This window comes from Somniosus microcephalus, chromosome 12 (assembly GCF_052327205.1).
Source record: "Somniosus microcephalus isolate GS21.2 chromosome 12, FLI_Smic_1.0, whole genome shotgun sequence".
Taxonomy (NCBI): domain Eukaryota; kingdom Metazoa; phylum Chordata; class Chondrichthyes; order Squaliformes; family Somniosidae; genus Somniosus; species Somniosus microcephalus.
The window spans coordinates 31,328,917-31,347,356 of NC_140998.1; the positions used below are offsets into that span (position 1 = coordinate 31,328,917).

Sequence of the window (18,440 nt, forward strand, 5' to 3'; positions counted from 1 at the left end):
AATGCGCTTCCTATGTTACACTTACTTCCTGTAACACTTTGTTGATAACACCCTATTGTTATAAAACAGTATCCTCTGACTCACCAACGTCACATGAGATTTACTAGTAATATGTGTTTTTTAATGTATTGTAATATACAAGAACATAAGAAATAGGAGCAGGAGTAGGCCATACAGCCCCTCGAGCCTGCTCCACCATTCAATCAGATCATGGCTGATCATCGACCTCAACTCCACTTTCCTGCCCGATCCCCATAGCCCTTGATTCCCCTAGAGTCCAAAAATCTATTGATCACAGTCACGGCTGAATATCCACAGCCCTCTAGGGTAGAGAATTCCAAAGATTCACAACCCTCTGAGTGAATACATTTCTCCTCATCTCAGTCCTAAATGGCTGACCCCTTATCTTGAGACTATGACCCCAAGTTTAGACTCTCCAGCCAGGGGAAGCAGCCTCTCAGCATCTACCCTGTCAAGCCCTCTAAGAATTTTAGACGTCTCAATGAGATCACCTCTCATTCTTCTAAACTCCAGAGAATATAGGTCCATTCTACTCGATCTCTCTTCATAGGACAGCCCTCTCATCCCAGGAACCAGTCTAGTGAACATTCGTAGCACCCTCTCTAAGGCAACTGTATCCTTCCTTAGGCAAGGAGATCAAAGCTGTACACAGTACTCCAGGTGTGGTCTCACCAAAACCCTCTATAATTGCAGCAGGGCTTCCTTGCTCTTATACTCCAACCCCCTTGCAATAAAGGCGAACATACCATTTGCCTTCCTGATTGCTTGCTGTACCTGCATGTTAACTTTCTGTGATTCGTGTACAAGAACCCCCAAATCTTTCTGAAAACCAACATTTACTAGTCTCTCACCTTTTAAAAAATATTCTGCTTTTCTATGTAGATGTTACATGTAGTCCCTGTTTTACCATCCTCCATCCATATGTTACCGGGTTTCCATAATGGTTCTGTGGGTAAATGTACTGTGTGGCGGGGAATCGAGCCAATACACCAGCCCTGTCTCTGAGCGGAGTTAGATGAGCAGCTTTGGTGGGCAGTCTAAACTCCACTGGGTTAAGATCACCACAAATTCATTTTGCGAAGGACCTTTAGAACCAACAGAGAGAAGAGACTTGGGCACTTTTATATTGATATTGTGCCATCAGTACCAGGCACCCACACTGGCCTCTACGGGCACACTGTAATATAAAGGAGGAAACGGCCATGCCTCCAAAGTGTCCAGCACCAAATTTCTCCTGGGTCCCAAAAGCAGGCACTGGAGGCATGGAAAGCACCAGGTCTGTTTCCTATCGGCCCCTCTTGTGGACCTAACAGGGGCCAGTGGCCCACGGGTAAAGGATCAAGGGGGGGGGGGGGGAAGCAGTGCTCTGAGGTTGCAGCGCTCTGCATCAGTGCCACTTTCTGGGCACCAGAGTATGAAATCCCTTTTCATTGCGCCAATTTGAGATTACAAATTGCCGCAGACTGCAGTTACAGCCTCATCTATCTCTGCGCTCACGAAAGTGTGTGTACTTTTGGTAAACCAATGGTTGATGGGATTTTCTTGGGTTCAGCCTCTCCTGGTCGCAGACTACGATCAGGACTTCACCTTTACTGCCTGATATCTAATTATACGGGGGTCGTAAGAATGAAACCTCTCCTTGTGTATACTGGGTACTGTAATCTCACAAGTGCCATCACGTGTGTCTCCACTATTTTCGGGAAGATGGATTGATGATGAGGTGAATTGTAAACCAACAAGCTGATTTATGAACACCACAGAATCAAAGTTACAGTTATGTTATAACGCTCTTTGTAACATGGAAAATAACAAAGCATGCCACACTATCCCTCTTTTAATGGGCTTCATTTTATCTTCATTCTCAGGATATGGGCATGGCTGGCATTTATTGTCCATCCCTAGTTGCCCTGACAAGGTGGTGGTGAGCTGCCTTCTTGAACAGCTGCAGTCCGTGTGGGTGAAGCAGTTTGGTACAATCGAGCTGCTTGCTAGGCCACCTCAGAGGGAAGTTAAGAGCCAACCACACATAGGCCAGATCAGGTAAGGATGCCAAGTTTCCTTCCCTAAAGGGTGCGGTAATGTAGTGTTTATATGTTAATAGATTAGTAATCCAGAGGCATGGACTAATAATTCAGTACCGGAGTTCAGATCCTACCATGGCCGTTTGAGAATTTGAATTCAGTTTAAGAAAAAAGAAATCTTGAAATATAAAACTGGTATCAGTAAAAAAAAAGTGACCATGAAGCTGTTGGATTAGCCAACTAGTTCATTAGTGTCCTATAGGGAAAGAAATTTGGTGTCTTTACCTGGCCTGGCCTATATGTAACTAATCCCACACCAAGTGGCTGACTATTAACTTATCGTTGAGTATATTCAAGACAGAGATCGATAGATTTTGGAATATTAAGGGAATCAAGGGTGTTGTGTATGTACCTTTAAGAGAATAACTGGTCTCAGACTGCAGTACCGGCAGTCACCACCCCTGTATAAAAGGCGCTAGAGAGCCTCTGTTTTGTTAGATTCGTTTATGCCTTTCACCAGTAAAGTTCTGTTTGTTTCTCTCCTGCTAGTCCGTGTCTCAATCATTCACGGACTTAACACTGGCGATGAGTTAGAAAGAACTTACCTGCAACTCAGCAGCAGCTCCGAAGACGTTGAAGGTCAGAAGAAAAAAAAAAATAGAGTCCATTGAAACTCGAGGAACGGGCGTCGACCGTCAATCGGCGGGTTCAAGGCTTTGCAGGAGCGACGTTCCAGAGCCAGGCTGGGTTCCTCGGTCCGTGGTTTCCCAGCTAATCGGGCTGGTGGCAGGTAGTGCTCTGATCCTTCCTGGGCTGCAACGGGGCCGGGCAGCGAGTCGGGAAGCAAGGAGAGCGAGAGAGGGTGGAGCATACAGGGCGCGGCCGGTGTTTCGAAGCTGGGCAGCGTTCGGACCTCAGAAGAGGGAGGGAAGTGTTCCAGAGGGTCCGCTCCACGACGGGAAAATAATAAAAGAAAAAGAATACGCGCAAGAAACCGTGGAAAGCAGCGCCAACAACAGCGGGGAAGAAGGAAAAGCGCGGGAGGCGCCATTTTGTTAAATCAGAGAAGAAGGCAAAGCGCGGGAGGCGCCATTTTAGATTTGCAAGATGCCGAAGACTGGCTGTATCACTGCTTTTGATAATACATTAGAGGACTGGACCACGTATGTGGAAAGAGTCGAGGTATATTTCGAGGCAAATGAAATAGCGGAGGGGAAAAAGGAATCGGTATTGTTAAACTTAATGGGCGCTAGAACGTACGGCCTATTGCGGGACCTGATTACTCCAGCCAAACCGAAGGCGAAGAGTTTTAACGAAATTGTTGCTGTTCTACAGGAGCACTTAAACCCTGCACCGCTGTTGATAGCAGAAAGATTTAAATTCCACAGGAGAACTCAGCACAAAGATGAGAGCAATGCTGAGTATCTTACGGAACTACGCAAGCTATCAAAGCACTGCCAGTTCGGAGCAGGACTGGCAGATACCCTACGGGACAAATTTGTCTGTGGACTCCTGAGTGAAGGAACACAGAAGAAGTTACTCGCAGAAAAAGAGCTGACGCTAGATAAGGCTTTCAGCGTGGCAATATCGTATGAAGCAGCAGCCAGGGGAGCTGCAGAAATTCAACAAAAACCACAGGAATACGGCACCCACGAAATGACACGGGGATTTGCAAAATGTTATCGCGGCGGCAGAACTAACCATGACCAGAAGGACTGCTGGTCCAAAGACAAAATATGCAGACAATGCGGAAAGATTGGACACATTGCACGAGTTTGTAGGTCTGGGAAGAAGACCAGCGACAACAAAAAGGCTACTAAGGAACCGTACAAGAAAGTACAAAAGATGACGGACAGTAGTTCCGAAGACCAGATGAGTGATAGTGAATCCGGAAACAGAAGACTAAGCGGTCTCAAACTTCACAATGTAATCGCAAAAGAGGATCACCGAACCATTTGGGTCACTCTCATGATAGCAGGGTCCCAAGTTAAAATGGAATTGGATACAGGATCAGCGCTAACCGTCATGAATCGACGAGACTACGAGCGGCTATTTTCACACATACCCTTGAGAGAGACATCCATCGTCGTGATGACGTATACGGGGCAAAAAGTATACCCCAGAGGAAAAATAAGGGTGCCTGTCGAATACAATGGCAAGAAAATACGGAAATTGTATCTCTACATACTGCCAAATGGTGGACCACCGTTATTGGGACGGGAATGGATCAGGAAGATAAACTTAGATTGGCATTCCATTCATGCAATGACAGTGGATGGTAAAAAAGATGAAGACGTCACTCCTGGACGATTGTCAACAATCTTAGCTAACGCCAAAGAGGTATTTCAACAAGAACTGGGCACGCTTAAAGGCGTAACCGCCTCGATAAAAATAGAAGAGAATGCAGTTCCCAAGTTTTTCAAAGCGAGACCGGTACCATATGCAATTCGCCCAGCCGTCGAGGCAGAGCTGGAGAAGGCGGGCGTGTTGTCTAAGGTCGACTGGAGCAAGTGGGCGACACCCATCGTTCCTGTCATGAAGAAAACGTTAACCAATAAGTCCGGAGAGGCAAGGAAGATTCGCATCTGTGGGGATTTCAAGGTGACGGTGAACCCTGTCCTTCGCACAGTACAATATCCTCTTCCAAGGATAGAAGACATCTTCGCCTCGCTGTCTGGAGGGAAGCGTTTTACAAAAATTGACCTAGCACAAGCATATTTGCAGATGGAGGTTGAAGAGTCCTCTAGGAAGTATCTCACGATAAACACTCACAAAGGTCTTTACCAGTATCATCGATTGGTATTCGGAGTAGCATCGGCTCCGGCGATATGGCAAAGAGCGATGGAACAAGTCCTGCAAGGGATTCCGGGGACTCTGCTACTTGGACGACATCCTTGTAACAGGTGAAGATGACAGTGAACACCTTAACAACCTAGAACAGGTGCTCACTAGACTACGGGAACATGGGCTGCGAGCCAACCGCCCCAAGTGCGAATTTTTTAAGAAACAGATATCGTATTGTGGCCACGTGATTGATGAAGAGGGGTTACATAAGTCCCCTGACAAAATTGAAGCGGTTGTTAAGGCCCCAGCGCCTGAAAATGTGTCGCAGCTGAGGTCATTCCTCGGGTTGGTGAATTACTATCATAAGTTTTTGCCGAATTTGTCGACAATTCTGCACCCACTGAACGCCCTGCTACGAACGGGGGTAGCATGGAAATGGAGCGATGATTGTAAGCGTGCTTTTCAGAAGAGTAAGGACTTAATCACTTCAAAGGAAGTATTGGCTCACTACAACCCAGCACTGCCAATCAGGCTGGCGTGTGATGCGTCTCCCTACGGCATTGGGGCGGTACTGTCACATAAATTCCTTGATGGTTCGGAGAGGCCGATAGCTTTTGCGTCACGCTCGTTAACTTCTGCCGAGCGTAACTACGCCCAGATTGACAGAGAGGCCCTCAGCCTAGTGTGGGGGGTGAAGAAGTTCAATCACTATCTGCACGGTCAAAAATTTACTCTACTAACCGCTCATCAACCTCTTGTCTCCATTTTCAACCCTCAGAAGGGCGTACCGATAATGACAGCACAACGGCTGCAGAGATGGTCCCTTTTCCTAGGGGCACACCAATATGACATCGAGTACAAAGGAACTAAACAGCATGGAAATGCTGATGGATTGTCACGTCTACCGTTGCCGACGGTGGAAGAAGAAGACCTTGCAGTGGATCCAATGGAGTTATTCCACTCGACCATAGTCGAATGTCTCCCTGTGACGAATGCAAACATAGAAAAGGAAACACGGAATGACCCGACACTATCACGGGTCTATGATTTAACGGTGAAGGGATGGCCAGCACATGGCGAACCACTGCTGCCAGCATTCTCGCAGAGAAGAGAACAGCTGTCAGTGTGCAGAGGAACCTTGATGTGTGGATCCAGAGTAGTAATTCCACCTAAGTTGACGGATAGAGTGCTCAATGAGCTTCATGAGGGTCATCTGGGTGGGGTAAAAATGAAGAGCTTAGCCAGAGCGTTTGTGTGGTGGCCGGGAATCGATAGAGAAATCGAAGAGATGACCAAGAGCTGTGCAGGATGCCAGAAGGTCCAAAACGCCCCACCACAAGCTCCTCTGCATCCATGGGAGTGGCCCTCATCTCCATGGCAAAGGGTGCACATTGATTTTGCTGGTCCCTTCATGGACTCGATGTTTTTAATTGCGGTGGATGCACATTCAAAGTGGCCAGAGGTAATAAAAATGTCCTCAACCACCACGGAAAAAACTATCGCAGTTTTACGAACCATATTCACCAGGAATGGGCTGCCTGAACAGATTGCTCTGACAATGGACCACAGTTTGTGTCTGAAGAGTTCCGGAGGTTCTTAAAGAACAATGGTGTTAAGCATTACACATCTGCCCCATATCATCCAGCCACTAATGGATTGGCCGAGAGGTTTGTCCAAACATTCAAGAAGGCTATCAAGGCAATGTGTAATGAAGATATACCCCTACAACACAAGGTGGACAACTTGTTTGCCTACCGGAATGCGACACATGCGGTTACCAACCAAACTCCAGCCATGATGTTCTTCAATCGAAGACTACGATGCCGCTTGGATTTGGTTAAGCCAAACGTCCGAAGAGATGTGGAGAACAGGCAGTTTCAGAATATGAATGAAAGGCCGACCAGGAGTTTTAAGATAGGTCAACCAGTTTTGGCCCGGGACTACCGCACTGAGAAATGGCAGCCAGGAACGATTTGTACACGACAAGGACCTCTCATGTATACCGTGGACGTTGGGGAGAGCATTGTAAGACGACATGCTGACCAGATTCTAGAGTCACTGGAAAACGTCAACTCCACACCACGATCTGATACACCTGGTAATGAAATCGACGTTCCAATTGCAGCTACCGCAGACCCGGTAATATTGGAAGCAGATGAACCAAACAATGACATTGATTCCGACTCAACATTGCCAGCAGAACCTGATACCCCAAAGAGGCGTTATCCAGACAGAATCAGGAAGTCTCCTCAAAGACTGAACTTATAATTGCTTAAACTTAACCAATGTATCTAGCAACAGTAATTGTGATTGTAATTCGTTATCATTAGTTGTTAAATTAATGTTATGTACTGTTTATCTAAAAGGGGAGGAATTGTTGTGTATGTACCTTTAAGAGAATAACTGGTCTCAGACTGCAGTACCGGCAGTGACCACCCCTGTATAAAAGGCGCTAGAGAGCCTCTGTTTTGTTAGATTCGTTTATGCCTTTCACCAGTAAAGTTCTGTTTGTTTCTCTCCTGCTAGTCCATGTCTCAATCATTCACGGACTTAACAAAGGGCTATGAGGATAGTGCAGGAAAGTGGAGATGAGGTAAAAGATCAGCCATGGTCTTATTGAATGGCAGAACAGGCTCGAAGGGCCAAATGACCTACTCCTACTCCTATTTCTTATGTTCTCATGTTCTTAACTGGCCTCTGCAGTGGCCTAGCAAAAATTCTGTGGATAGGATATGGATACAGCTTTAACTACTTCCTCTTTTCTGGACAGGAGGCTAAAGACTTGACCTATGACCCTCCCACAGCTTTTGGTATCTGGGGATTGGCCAGTTGAGTTGGCTACCATGCTCCAAGATGTGGCTGCCCGGGCAACTACCCACTTCTTCCCCCCCCCCCCCCCCACCTGCCCCATCACCACAGGGCTCATACGGATGAAGCCATTCCAACACTGTTATGTTACTGTGAATGCTATTGGAATGCCTCAGAGAACCTCATTGTCTCAAACTGATGTGATATGAGAAAAATACCATTGCTCCAGCTGCATTGTCTGGACCTAACTGACATCCCCCCATAAACAGAGTGCGTTGTGTGGATTTAATTGATTGTAAACTGAATTTACCTTAAAGAGCATCAACTTAATACAAGTGCAAGTTATTGTTCACTGTTGATGCAGCAGGAACAACTTATAACTTCAGGCTCTTTGCAAGATTAAAAATAAAACACACATCCCCCGCGGGCGCAAAGTGACTCACTGTAACTCTGAACTGCTTCTCGTTAGGAACACAAGTTGTGGGTATTGCACCCACTTCACCAGCACTGGCTACTCATTTCAGATGGCAGCGCAAATATCTTGTGTCTACGGAGCCCACAGACTGCAGAAGTGAGTGTGCTGTGGGTTGTGGGCTCCATAGGCACAGGGTATTTGTGCAGCTGCCCAAAATAAATTGACAGTGGGCTGTGGTGGTCTGAAGACTTCAGAATCAAAAAGCACAGCAACATTTTGTTTTTAGTTAATTTCCGGGTTGGGATGAATTCTAAACCATTCTTTGTTTTAGTGTGCTTTCCCCTCCAATTAATTTTCTAATAGTGGCCCCCAGAAATTAATTTTGACAGATGTTTTCTGAATGCAAAAATTTTTTTAAAAAACACAATTTCCTCCCCTCTTCTCCCCTGGAGGCACTGACTCACGCTGGGGTAAAGGCTCCTCACCTGATGCGACTCACGGATTGTGGGCTGGCTGCTGAACTGTGGAGGGCACCACAGGCAAGCCCAATCCTTTCCTTACTCAAGAACAACCAGTTGTTGGAACCCTGGCTTCCCCCCACTGCCCCCCACCCACCGCTTAACACAGTGGCACCCAGGCCAGTTGTAACGTCACTAATGATTTCAGCTGTGGCTCAGTGGGTGGCACTCTCACCTCCGCGTCAGAAGTTCATAGGTTCAAGTCCCACTCCAGAGACTTGAGCACAACAGTGCAGTACTGAGGGAGTGCTGCACTGTTAGAGGAGGTCGTCTTTCAGATGAGACATTAAACCAAGGAATAGCAAAATACTGCGGGTGCTGGAAATCAGAGATAACAACAGAAAATGCTGGAAACACTCAGCAGGTCAGGCAGCATCGTGGAGAGAGAAACAGAGTAAACGTTTCAGAACTGGGCGAAAGGTCATCGACCTGAAACGCTGACTCTGTTTCTCTGTCCACGATGCTGCCTGACCTGCTGAGTGTTTCCAGCATATTCTGTTGTTACTTACACTAAACCAAGGCCCTGCCTGCCCTCTCAGGTGGACATAAAATAGATAAGTACATGATGGAGAAAGGAAAAGAAGGATATACAGATGGGGCAGGTAGGGTGGGATGAAGCTCGCTTGGGTGGAGCATAAACACCGCCATGGACCAGTTAGGCCGGATGGCCTGTTTTTGTGCTGTACATTCTAAGAAGAACAACATCATTAAAACAGGTGATCTGGTCATTATCTCTTTGCTGTTTGCGGGACCTTGCTGTGTGCAAATTGGCTGCCGCATTTCCTACATTACAACAATGACTACACTTCAAAAGTACTTCATTGGCTGCAAGGCACTTTGGGATGTCCTGAGGTTGTGAAAGGCGCTATAGAAATGCAAGTCTTTCTTTCATTCTAATGCTCCTTCGGCTAACACAGCACCAGGCAGTGAATCTATGAAGACCCTGATCTGTGGTGCTCGCTGCCACAGCAGGTAGTGCATAAAAAAGACTTCTATTTATATAGCATCTTTCATGACCTCAGGACCTTCCCAAAGCACTTTACAGCCAATGAAGTACTTTTGAAGTGGAAAAAAGACAAAAGAAGCCAGTCATTGAGATAACCCGGCCTCTCCCTCATGACACAAAACTTGGAAGTATAGTGAACAGTGAGGAGGATAGTGATAGACTTCAAGAGGACATAGACAGGCTGGTGGAATGGGCAGATATGTGGCAGATGAAATTTAACGCAGAAAAGTGCGAAGTGATACATTTTGGTAGGAAGAACAAGGAGAGGAAATATAAACTAAAGGGTACCATTCTAAAGGGGGTGCATGAACAGAGAGACCTGGGCGTCTATGTGCACAAATCGTTGAAGGTGGCAGGGCAGGTTGAGAAAGCGGTTAAAAAAGCATACGGGATCCTGGGCTTCATAAATAGAGGCATAGAGTACAAAAGCAAGGAAGTTATGATGAACCTGTATAAAACACTGGTTCGGCCTCAACTGGAGTAGTGTCCAATTCTGGGCACCGCACCTTAGGAAGGATGTGAAGGCCTTAGAGAGGATGCAGAAAAGATTTACGAGAATGATTTCAGGGTTGAGGGACTTCAGTTATGTAGATAGACTGGAGAAGCTGGGGTTGTTCTCCTTAGAGCAGAGAAGATTTGACAGAGGTGTTCAAAATCACGAGGGGTCTAGACAGAGTAGATAGAGAGAAACTGTTCCCATTGGCGGAAGGGTCGAGAACCAGAGGACACAGATTTAAGGTGGCTGGCAAAAGAACCAAAGGTGACATAAGAAAACCTTTTTTATTCAGCGAGTGGTTAGGATCTGGAAAGCAATGCCTGAAAGTGTGGTGGAGGCAGACTCAATCACAGCTTTCAAAAGGGAGTTGGATAAGTACCTGAAAGAAAAACATTTGCAGGGCTACGGGGAAAGGGCGGGGGAGTGGAACTAGCTGAAGTGCTCTTGCAGAGAGCCGGCACGGGCTCGATGGGCCGAATGGCCTTGTTCTGTGCTGTAACCATTCTATGATTCTATGAAAAGATCCTATATAGCACTATTTTGAAGAAGAACAGGGGAGTTATCCCTGGTGTCCTGGCCAATATTTATCCCTTAATCAACATCACTGAAAACAGATTATCTGGTCATTATCACATTGCTGTTTGTGGGAGCTTGCTGTGTGCAAATTGGCTGCTGCGTGTCCTACATTACCACCGTGACTACACTTCAAAAAAAAAAGTACTCCATTGGCTGTAAAGCGCTTTGGGACGTCCAGTGGTCGTGAAAGGCCCTATATAAATTCAAGTCTCTCTATCTGTTTTGGTGGTGATAGTTAAGGGAAGAGTGAGAGAATTCTCTCCTCTTTGGTCTTTAACGTCCACCCGAATTACTGGAATTAGCAGCCATGCCCCTAGTTTAACATCTCAGCTGAAGGATTGGTACAGGCAGGCTTACTCTGCGTCTAAAGAGTGCTGTACCTGAGTGTTTGATGGGACGCTATAAAAGGAAGCTTTACTCTGGAGCTAAAGGGCCTGCGCATTAAGCGAGTTGCATTGACTGCTGACACGCAGTTCTTCCACTATCAACAAGCATTCATCAAAGTAAACAAGCAGAACCCTGTAAACCTGCTGGCAGTGCGGACCTACAATTCTCGGGTGTCTTGCATTCTGCCGTCAGAGCAACTACCTCCTTTGTGGCCTACTAATCCAGTTCAGCGAGTCAGCAAGCTTGCGTTGTGAAGCCAAATACCTTCATAAGCACAACTCTGCTGACACATGGGGCTGACTCACCGTCAAATTGTAAGTAAAACAATTAAACCAACAACAGAAAAACTCTCACACAATTATCCTTACTGACAATTCAAGTTTAGTTTGGAAAATATAACAGGTCGATTTTCAGTGAATTCAGACACTGCGCCTGCGTGAATGGGATATTGTCAAAGCACTGGTTTCTGTACCGATAACTGGGCTGTATTGAGTCTACAGGAGACTGGTGGTAAAGGAAAGACTTGCATTTATATAGTGCCTTTTTGAAGACAGTCACTGTTGTAATGTAGGAAATGTGGCAGCTAATTTGCACACTGCAAGGTCCCACAAACAGCAATGAGATAAATGACCAGATAATCTGCTTTAGTGATGTTGGTTGAGGGATAAATATTGGCCCAGGGGCGAACTCCCTTGCTCTTCTTCAAAATAGTGCCAGGGGCTACCTTAGAGGGCTCACGGGGCCTCGGTTTAATGTCTCCTCTGAAAGATGGCACCCCCGATAGTGCCGCACTCCCTCAGTACTGCACTGGAGCGTCAGCGTAGATTTTGTGCTCCAAGTGTCTGGAGTGGGAGTTGAACCCACAACCTTCTGACTCAGAGGCAGGAGTAAAAAGTAAAACTCGACAGTGTGTAAGGGAAGCCCTTGCATCATCACTCTTCCGGCACTGCAACTGTACTGATCTACTAAAAGTGCTCTAAGCTGTACTTGACTGGCAGTAATTGAACCTGACTTTGGGGAAAATATGGACCAATAGGGGAGGTTTACAGCGCTGGCGCTCCGTATGTGCCCTAATATTCCCTTCCCCATTGACATCGCACACCTTGATCAGTACAAAATTTCAACCAAGATATCCTGACCGTCTTTGACTGCTACTCGCCACACAGCGGGTTCCTGTGCTGTTGTGGGAATGCACCATCCAGAGAGTCAGGACCATTCGGCACCAGAATAAATGAGGAGAAAATGAAACATCAGAGGGAGAGTTTCTGGGCTCTGATCTTGTGCACCTTCTCTGGGCCATTTTAAAAGGTACCATCAGGATGTGAAGTGGTTGGCTGGCTGATCTCTCGCACGTGATTAAATAATCGTTGAGGAGCGCTAATGCTGCCTTGCACTTCAGAGAAAACATCATATTCGTGGGTGAGTGAACAGGTCTGTGTCTTTCCTGGGAGATACGCTCAGGAGATTAAGGGATGAATCTGTGCTCGGGTCACTGATCACCCTCTGATTTGATTGTCTGTTGAGCTGTCAGCTCCTGTCGTCCTCTCAGCTGGAGACTAAGCTGTTTAAAAACTTCCAACTTTTACCATTCAGCGCAATTCCCAAAGGAAAATTTCAGCTATCGTGTTTGCTAGAACGCTATGCTGATGGGGTTAGATGAAGTAGGGCGGGAGGAGGCGCGTGTGGAGCATAAACACTGGCATGGACCAGTTGGGCCAAATGGCCTGTTTCTGTGCTGTACACTCTATATAATTCTATGTAATTCATCGTCCTGTCACTAACTTTACAAAAACCTAAAACGGCTATGGGACATGAAATCCAGGCAGGTCAATGGTGTTAGGATACAGATCAGCCATGATCAATTTAAATGGCTCGAGGGGCTGAATGGCCAACTCCTGTTGCTGTGGTGAAAGCTCTGAGCCACTACGCTAAAGCAGCTTAGATATAGATTCCTAGAACAGCACCATCTGGTGTCCAGGCTGAGCAATTACTTGTACCTTTATATGTGTAAATATAGCACTAATTATTGTGCGAACTGGAGAGTCGCGCTGGAGACTGCAAAAACTCTTCTAAGTAAAGTGTTTTAATTTGGAAATACAGCCACTGAATTCTCCTCATGATATAAAGAAACAGAGAGGTAAAACAGCCATGACGGAATTGAGTCAGACACCCGGGATTAGCTTCCCATTGTTCTCGAAGATTCTCTCACGCTGAATTGCAGGAACGAGGAAGGGAAGCGAGCTCAGTACATGACCTGTCATTGACCTCGGGGGGGGTCAGTGATGCAGGAAAACAGGGATCACACTCACAGTCAGGAGGTCAAAAAGGAAGAGACTAAGATCAAACAGTTGATGCAGAGCTCATTTTGTTTTTAACATTTCTAATATTTAGCGAAGAATTTCACGGTCGTTCTAAATGATCCACAGCATAGCACATTCCCGGTGTCTCTCGTACACCCTTCTCGCTAAGGATATACATCTCCTTTATCCAACAGCTTGGGGAAACCGGCTCTCACGAAGCTTGTACCCATCACCAACGTTCCCTCTAAGCTGCGCGGCTGCCTGCCAGTCCCGCGCAGCCCGGGACCGGCTTTGCAAATGTGAAATTTCGCGTATACGCAAAACTTTGAATGGGCCGCACAGCCGGATAAATGGGACCGCGCACCCACAAAAAAAAGAGGGGGAACATTGCCCATCACTGTTGCTTTTTGCCAGTGTGAGAGCGCTGCAACGGAGACTTACCATTCAACTTCCCACCCTCATCCGGCAGAGAGCGGTCTGGCCTTCAACCTGTGTCACAGGCCACCATAGACTCCTACATTGGTGCTCCAGTGCGCTGCGCCACTACGCGGGCTATCTCTCTAATACACATACACCCACACATCCCTGTGACGTGAGGCGCAGGCTGGCTGTAAATACGTAGCGTCTGAATCATCATCATGGGATTTGTCATGTGATTCAAGTGGTGAGTCAGGTGATTCCTTTGTTCTAAGACCATAAGAAACAGGAGCAGGAGTAGGCCATACGGCCCCTCGAGCCTGCTCGGCCATTCAATGAGATCATGGCTGATCATTGACTTCAACTCCACTTTCCCGCCCGATCTCCATATCCCTTGATTCCCCTAGAGTCCAAAAATTTATCTCAGCCTTGAATCTACTCAAAGACTCAGCATTCACATCCCTCTGGGGCAGAGAATTCCAAAGATTCACAACCCTCTGAGTGAAGAAATTCCTCCTCATCTCAGTCTTATCCCGAGACTGTGCCCCCTAGTTCTAGTCTCTCCAGCCAGGGGAAAACAACCTCTCAGCATCTCTCTTTCGCCTCCGTGTGTGATCTGGTAAGCAGCAAACTCTTGCACCTCCTGAAACTACTGAGTTAACTTGTTATTTTTATATAAAACGTAAATAAATCATCGATGCTGTTCATGCTATGCCTACTATTTTAAAGAGGTATCGACACTTCTCTTAGGCAGTCCCTCGGAACCGAGGATGACTTGCTTCCACGTTAAAAATGAGTTCTCAGGTGACTGATGAGTCCAATGCGGGACCTACAGTCTCTGTCACAGGTGGGGCAGATGGTGGTTGAAGGGGCGGGTGGGTGGGGTGCTTGGGTTGACGTGCGCTCCTTGTGCTTGGCTTCCGCTTGCTCCCGAAGAGACTCGAGGCGTTCGGCGCCTTCCCGGGTGCTTCTCCTCCACTTTGTGCGGTCTTGGGCCAGGGATTCCCAGGTGTCGGTGGGGATGTTACACTTTTTCAAGGAGGCTTTGAGGGTGTCCTTGAAGCGTTTCCTCTGCCCACCTGGGGCTCTCTTGCCGTGCCGGAGCTCAGAGTAGAGTGCTTGTTTTGGGAGTCTCGTATCGGGCATGCGAACAATGTGACCCGTCCATCGGAGCTGATTGAGCGTGGTCAGAGCTTCGATGCTGGGGATGTTGGCCTGAGCAAGAACACTGACGTTGGTGCGCCTATTCTGCCAATGGATTTGCAGGATCTTGCGGATGCAGCGTTGGTGGTACCTCTCCAGTGCTATGAGGTGCCTGCTGTACATGGTCCATGTCTGAGGCATACAGCAGGGCAGGTATCACTGCTGCCCTGTAGACCATGAGCTTAGTGCTGGGTTTGAGGTCTTGGTCTTCAAACACTCTCTTCCTCAGGCGACCGAAGGCTGCACTGGCACACTGAAGGCGGTGTTGGACTTCGTCGTCGACGTCTGCCCTTGTTGACAGTAGGCTCCCAAGGTATAGAAAGTGGTCCACGTTGTCCAAGGTCTTGTCGTGGATTTTGATAATCGGGGGGGCAGCACTGTGTGGCGGGGGCAGGTCGATAGAGGACCTTGGTCTTACGGATGTTTAGTGTAAGGCCCATGCTCTCGTATGCTTCGGTGAAGGTGTTTACGATGGTTTGGAGTTCGACCTCCGAGTGAGCGCAGACGCAAGCATCGTCTGCATACTGTAATTCAACGACAGAGGATGGGATGACCTTGGATCGGGACTGGAGGCAACGGAGGTTGAACAGTTTCCCGTTTGTTCTGTAAATTAGCTCCACTCCAGCGGGGAGCTTACTGAGGGTGAGATGGAGCATTGCAGCAAGGAAGATTGAGAAGAGCGTTGGTGCGATGACACAGCCTTGCTTGACCCCGGTTCGTACGTGAATTAGGTCTGTGGTGGAACCATTGGTCAGGATCACGGCTTGCATGTCGTCATGAAGCAGGCGGAGGATATTGACAAACTTTTGAGGGCAGCCGAATTTGAGGAGGACAATCCATAATCCCTCACGGTTGACAGTGTCGAAGGCCTTTGTGAGATCAAAGAAGGCCATGTACAGTGGTTGGTGCTCTTCCCTGCATTTCTCTTGTAATTGACGTGTGGTGAAGATCATGTCCATTGTGCCCCTTAGTGGGCGGAATCCGCATTGCGACTCTGGGAGGAGCTCTTCGGCCACTGGGAGAAGGCGATTGAGGAGGATTCTTGCGATGACTTTCCCTGTGGCAGATAGCAGGGAAACTCCTCTGTAATTACCGCAATCGGACTTGTCACCTTTCTTGAAGATGGTCGCAATTACGGCGTCTCTGAGATCCCCTGGCATGCTCTCCTCCTTCCAGATAAGAGAAATGAGTTCATGAATTCACGCCAGTAGTGCTTCACCGCTATGCTTTAGTGCCTCGGCAGGGATTCCATCTGCTCCTGAGGCCTTGTTGTTCTTCAGTTGTCGGATGGCCTTTTCAACCTCATGCCGGGCTGGGGTTGTACTGAGATGGTGGCGGGTAGCATGCTGTGGGATGGAGTTGAGGACACTCGTGTCGAAGACAGAGTCGTGGTTAAGGAGATCTTCAAAGTGCTCCTTCCAGCAGGCACTGACTGCTTCCCTGTCCTTGATGAGTACCTCTCCGTTCTTGGCTTGCAGTGGGGAAGGGCCTTGGGTGCTTGGGCCGTAGATGGTCTTGACTGCGCTAAAGAATCCACGCAAGTCATGGTTGTCAGCTAGCTGCTGGATCAGAAATGCCTTGCGCTTGCGGCTTATTAGCTCCTGGATCTCCTGGTCATTCTCGTCGAACCAGTCTTGGTGTTTCCTGGTTGAGTGACCGAGCGTCTCTTCAGAGGTGCTGATTATGGAGGCCTTGAGTGCAGACCAGGCGCTGTGGGCACTCTGTGTCTCTGCATCACTGGGAGTCGTCAGGTTCTTTGTGAGGCGCAGGCTGAATAGGGCTTTCTTAGCGGGGTCTTTGAGTGCTCCAGCGTTAATTTTCCTGCAGCATTGTTACTGTTGCCGCCGCTGTTTTGGGGCTACATTGATGGAGATGACAGAGCGGATTAGGCGGTGGTCTGTCCAGCAGTCGTCGGCTCCTGTCATGGCGCGGGTGATGCGGACATCCTTGCGGTCCCTCGCTCGGATGATGATGTAGTCCAGCAGATGCCATGCTTGGAATGAGGGTGCTGCCATGAAGTCTTGTACATGGTGGCAGCGGTGGTCATGATTGGTTAAAGTGACTTTCATTATTTTGGTGGACATCTCGGTGGCTGGCACGGTTTGTAAAGCTACGCAAAATCTAAGGCGTGTACGCGATGGTGTCGTGAGGTGCTCTACCACCACCTCACTAATCTCCGAACTCAGAGGGAGGGAGAGAAGTAAAAAGTAATTGAAGTGTGACGGCACCAAAAAGCAGGTAAGTGATTGGTTGGTGAGTATTTCTCACTTTTTAAACTTTAACTCTGTGGTTCTTAGTTTCTAAGGTCTCTGTGGTGTAGCGGGGACTGTTGGTAATCCAGGGCCCTTAAATATACCATTTAACTGTAGTGTAATTGGTGGGATAAATTTAATTTCAATTAATTAAAGCGTAAGTCATGGCAGGACAGCCCAGCCATGTGGTATGCTCCTCCTGAAATATGTGGGAACTCAGGTACACTTCCTGTGTCCCTGACAACCACGTGTGCAGGAAGTGTATCCAGCTGCAGCTACTGGCAGACCGCTTTGCGGCGCTGGAGCTGCGATTGGATGCACACTGGACCATTCGCAATGCTGAGGACGTCGTGAATAGCACGTTTAATCAGTTGGTCACACCGCAGGTAAAGGTTGGACAGGCAGAAAGGGAAGGGGTGACCAACAGACAGAGTACTAGACGCAGGCAGGTAGTGCAGGGGTCCCCTGTGGCCATCCCCCTCTCAAACAGATACACCACTGAGTACTGTTGGGGGGGATGGCTTATCAGAGGAAGGCAGCAGCAGCCAACTTCCTGGCACCAGGGGTGGCTCTGCTGCACAGGATGGGAGGAAAAAGAGGGGTAGAGCTATAGTAATAGGGGATTCTATTGTAAGGGGAATAGATAGGCGTTTCTGCGGCTGCAAACGAGACTCCAGGATGGTGTGTTGCCTCCCTGGTGCAAGGGTCAAGGATGTCTCAGAGCGGCTGCAGAACATTTTAGAAGGGGAGGGTGAACAGCCAGTTGTCGTGGTGCATATAGGTACCAACGATATAGGTAAAAAACGGGATGAGGTCCTAAAAGCTGAATATAGGGAGTTAGGAGGTAAATTAAAAAATAGGACCTCAAAGGTAGTAATCTCAGGATTGCTACCAGTGCCACGTGCTAGTCAGAGTAGAAATAGAAGGATATTTCAGATGAATACGTGGCTAGAGGAATGATGCGAGGGGGAGGGATTCAAATTCCTGGGACATTGGAACCGGTTCTGGGGGAGGTGGGACCAGTTCAAACCGGACGGTTTGCACCTGGGCAGGACTGGGACTGATGTCCTAGGGGGAGTGTTTGCTAGTGCTCTGGAGGAGGGTTTAAACTAAAATGGCAGCGGGTTGGGAACCTGAGCAGGGGGACAGAGGAAAGGGAAACAAGGATAAAAGCAAAAGATAGGAAGGAGAAAAACAAAAGTGGCAGTCAGAGAAATCAACGGTTTAAATCAAGCA

General features: G+C 47.8%; 1 protein-coding gene across 1 annotated transcript in view; it reads right to left on the minus strand.

The window, feature by feature from the left end:
* The window catches only part of LOC147109106 (prospero homeobox protein 1-like), a 66,489-nt gene that overhangs the window by 10,698 nt on the left and 37,351 nt on the right, over window positions 1-18,440 (minus strand). The window lies entirely within an intron of this gene.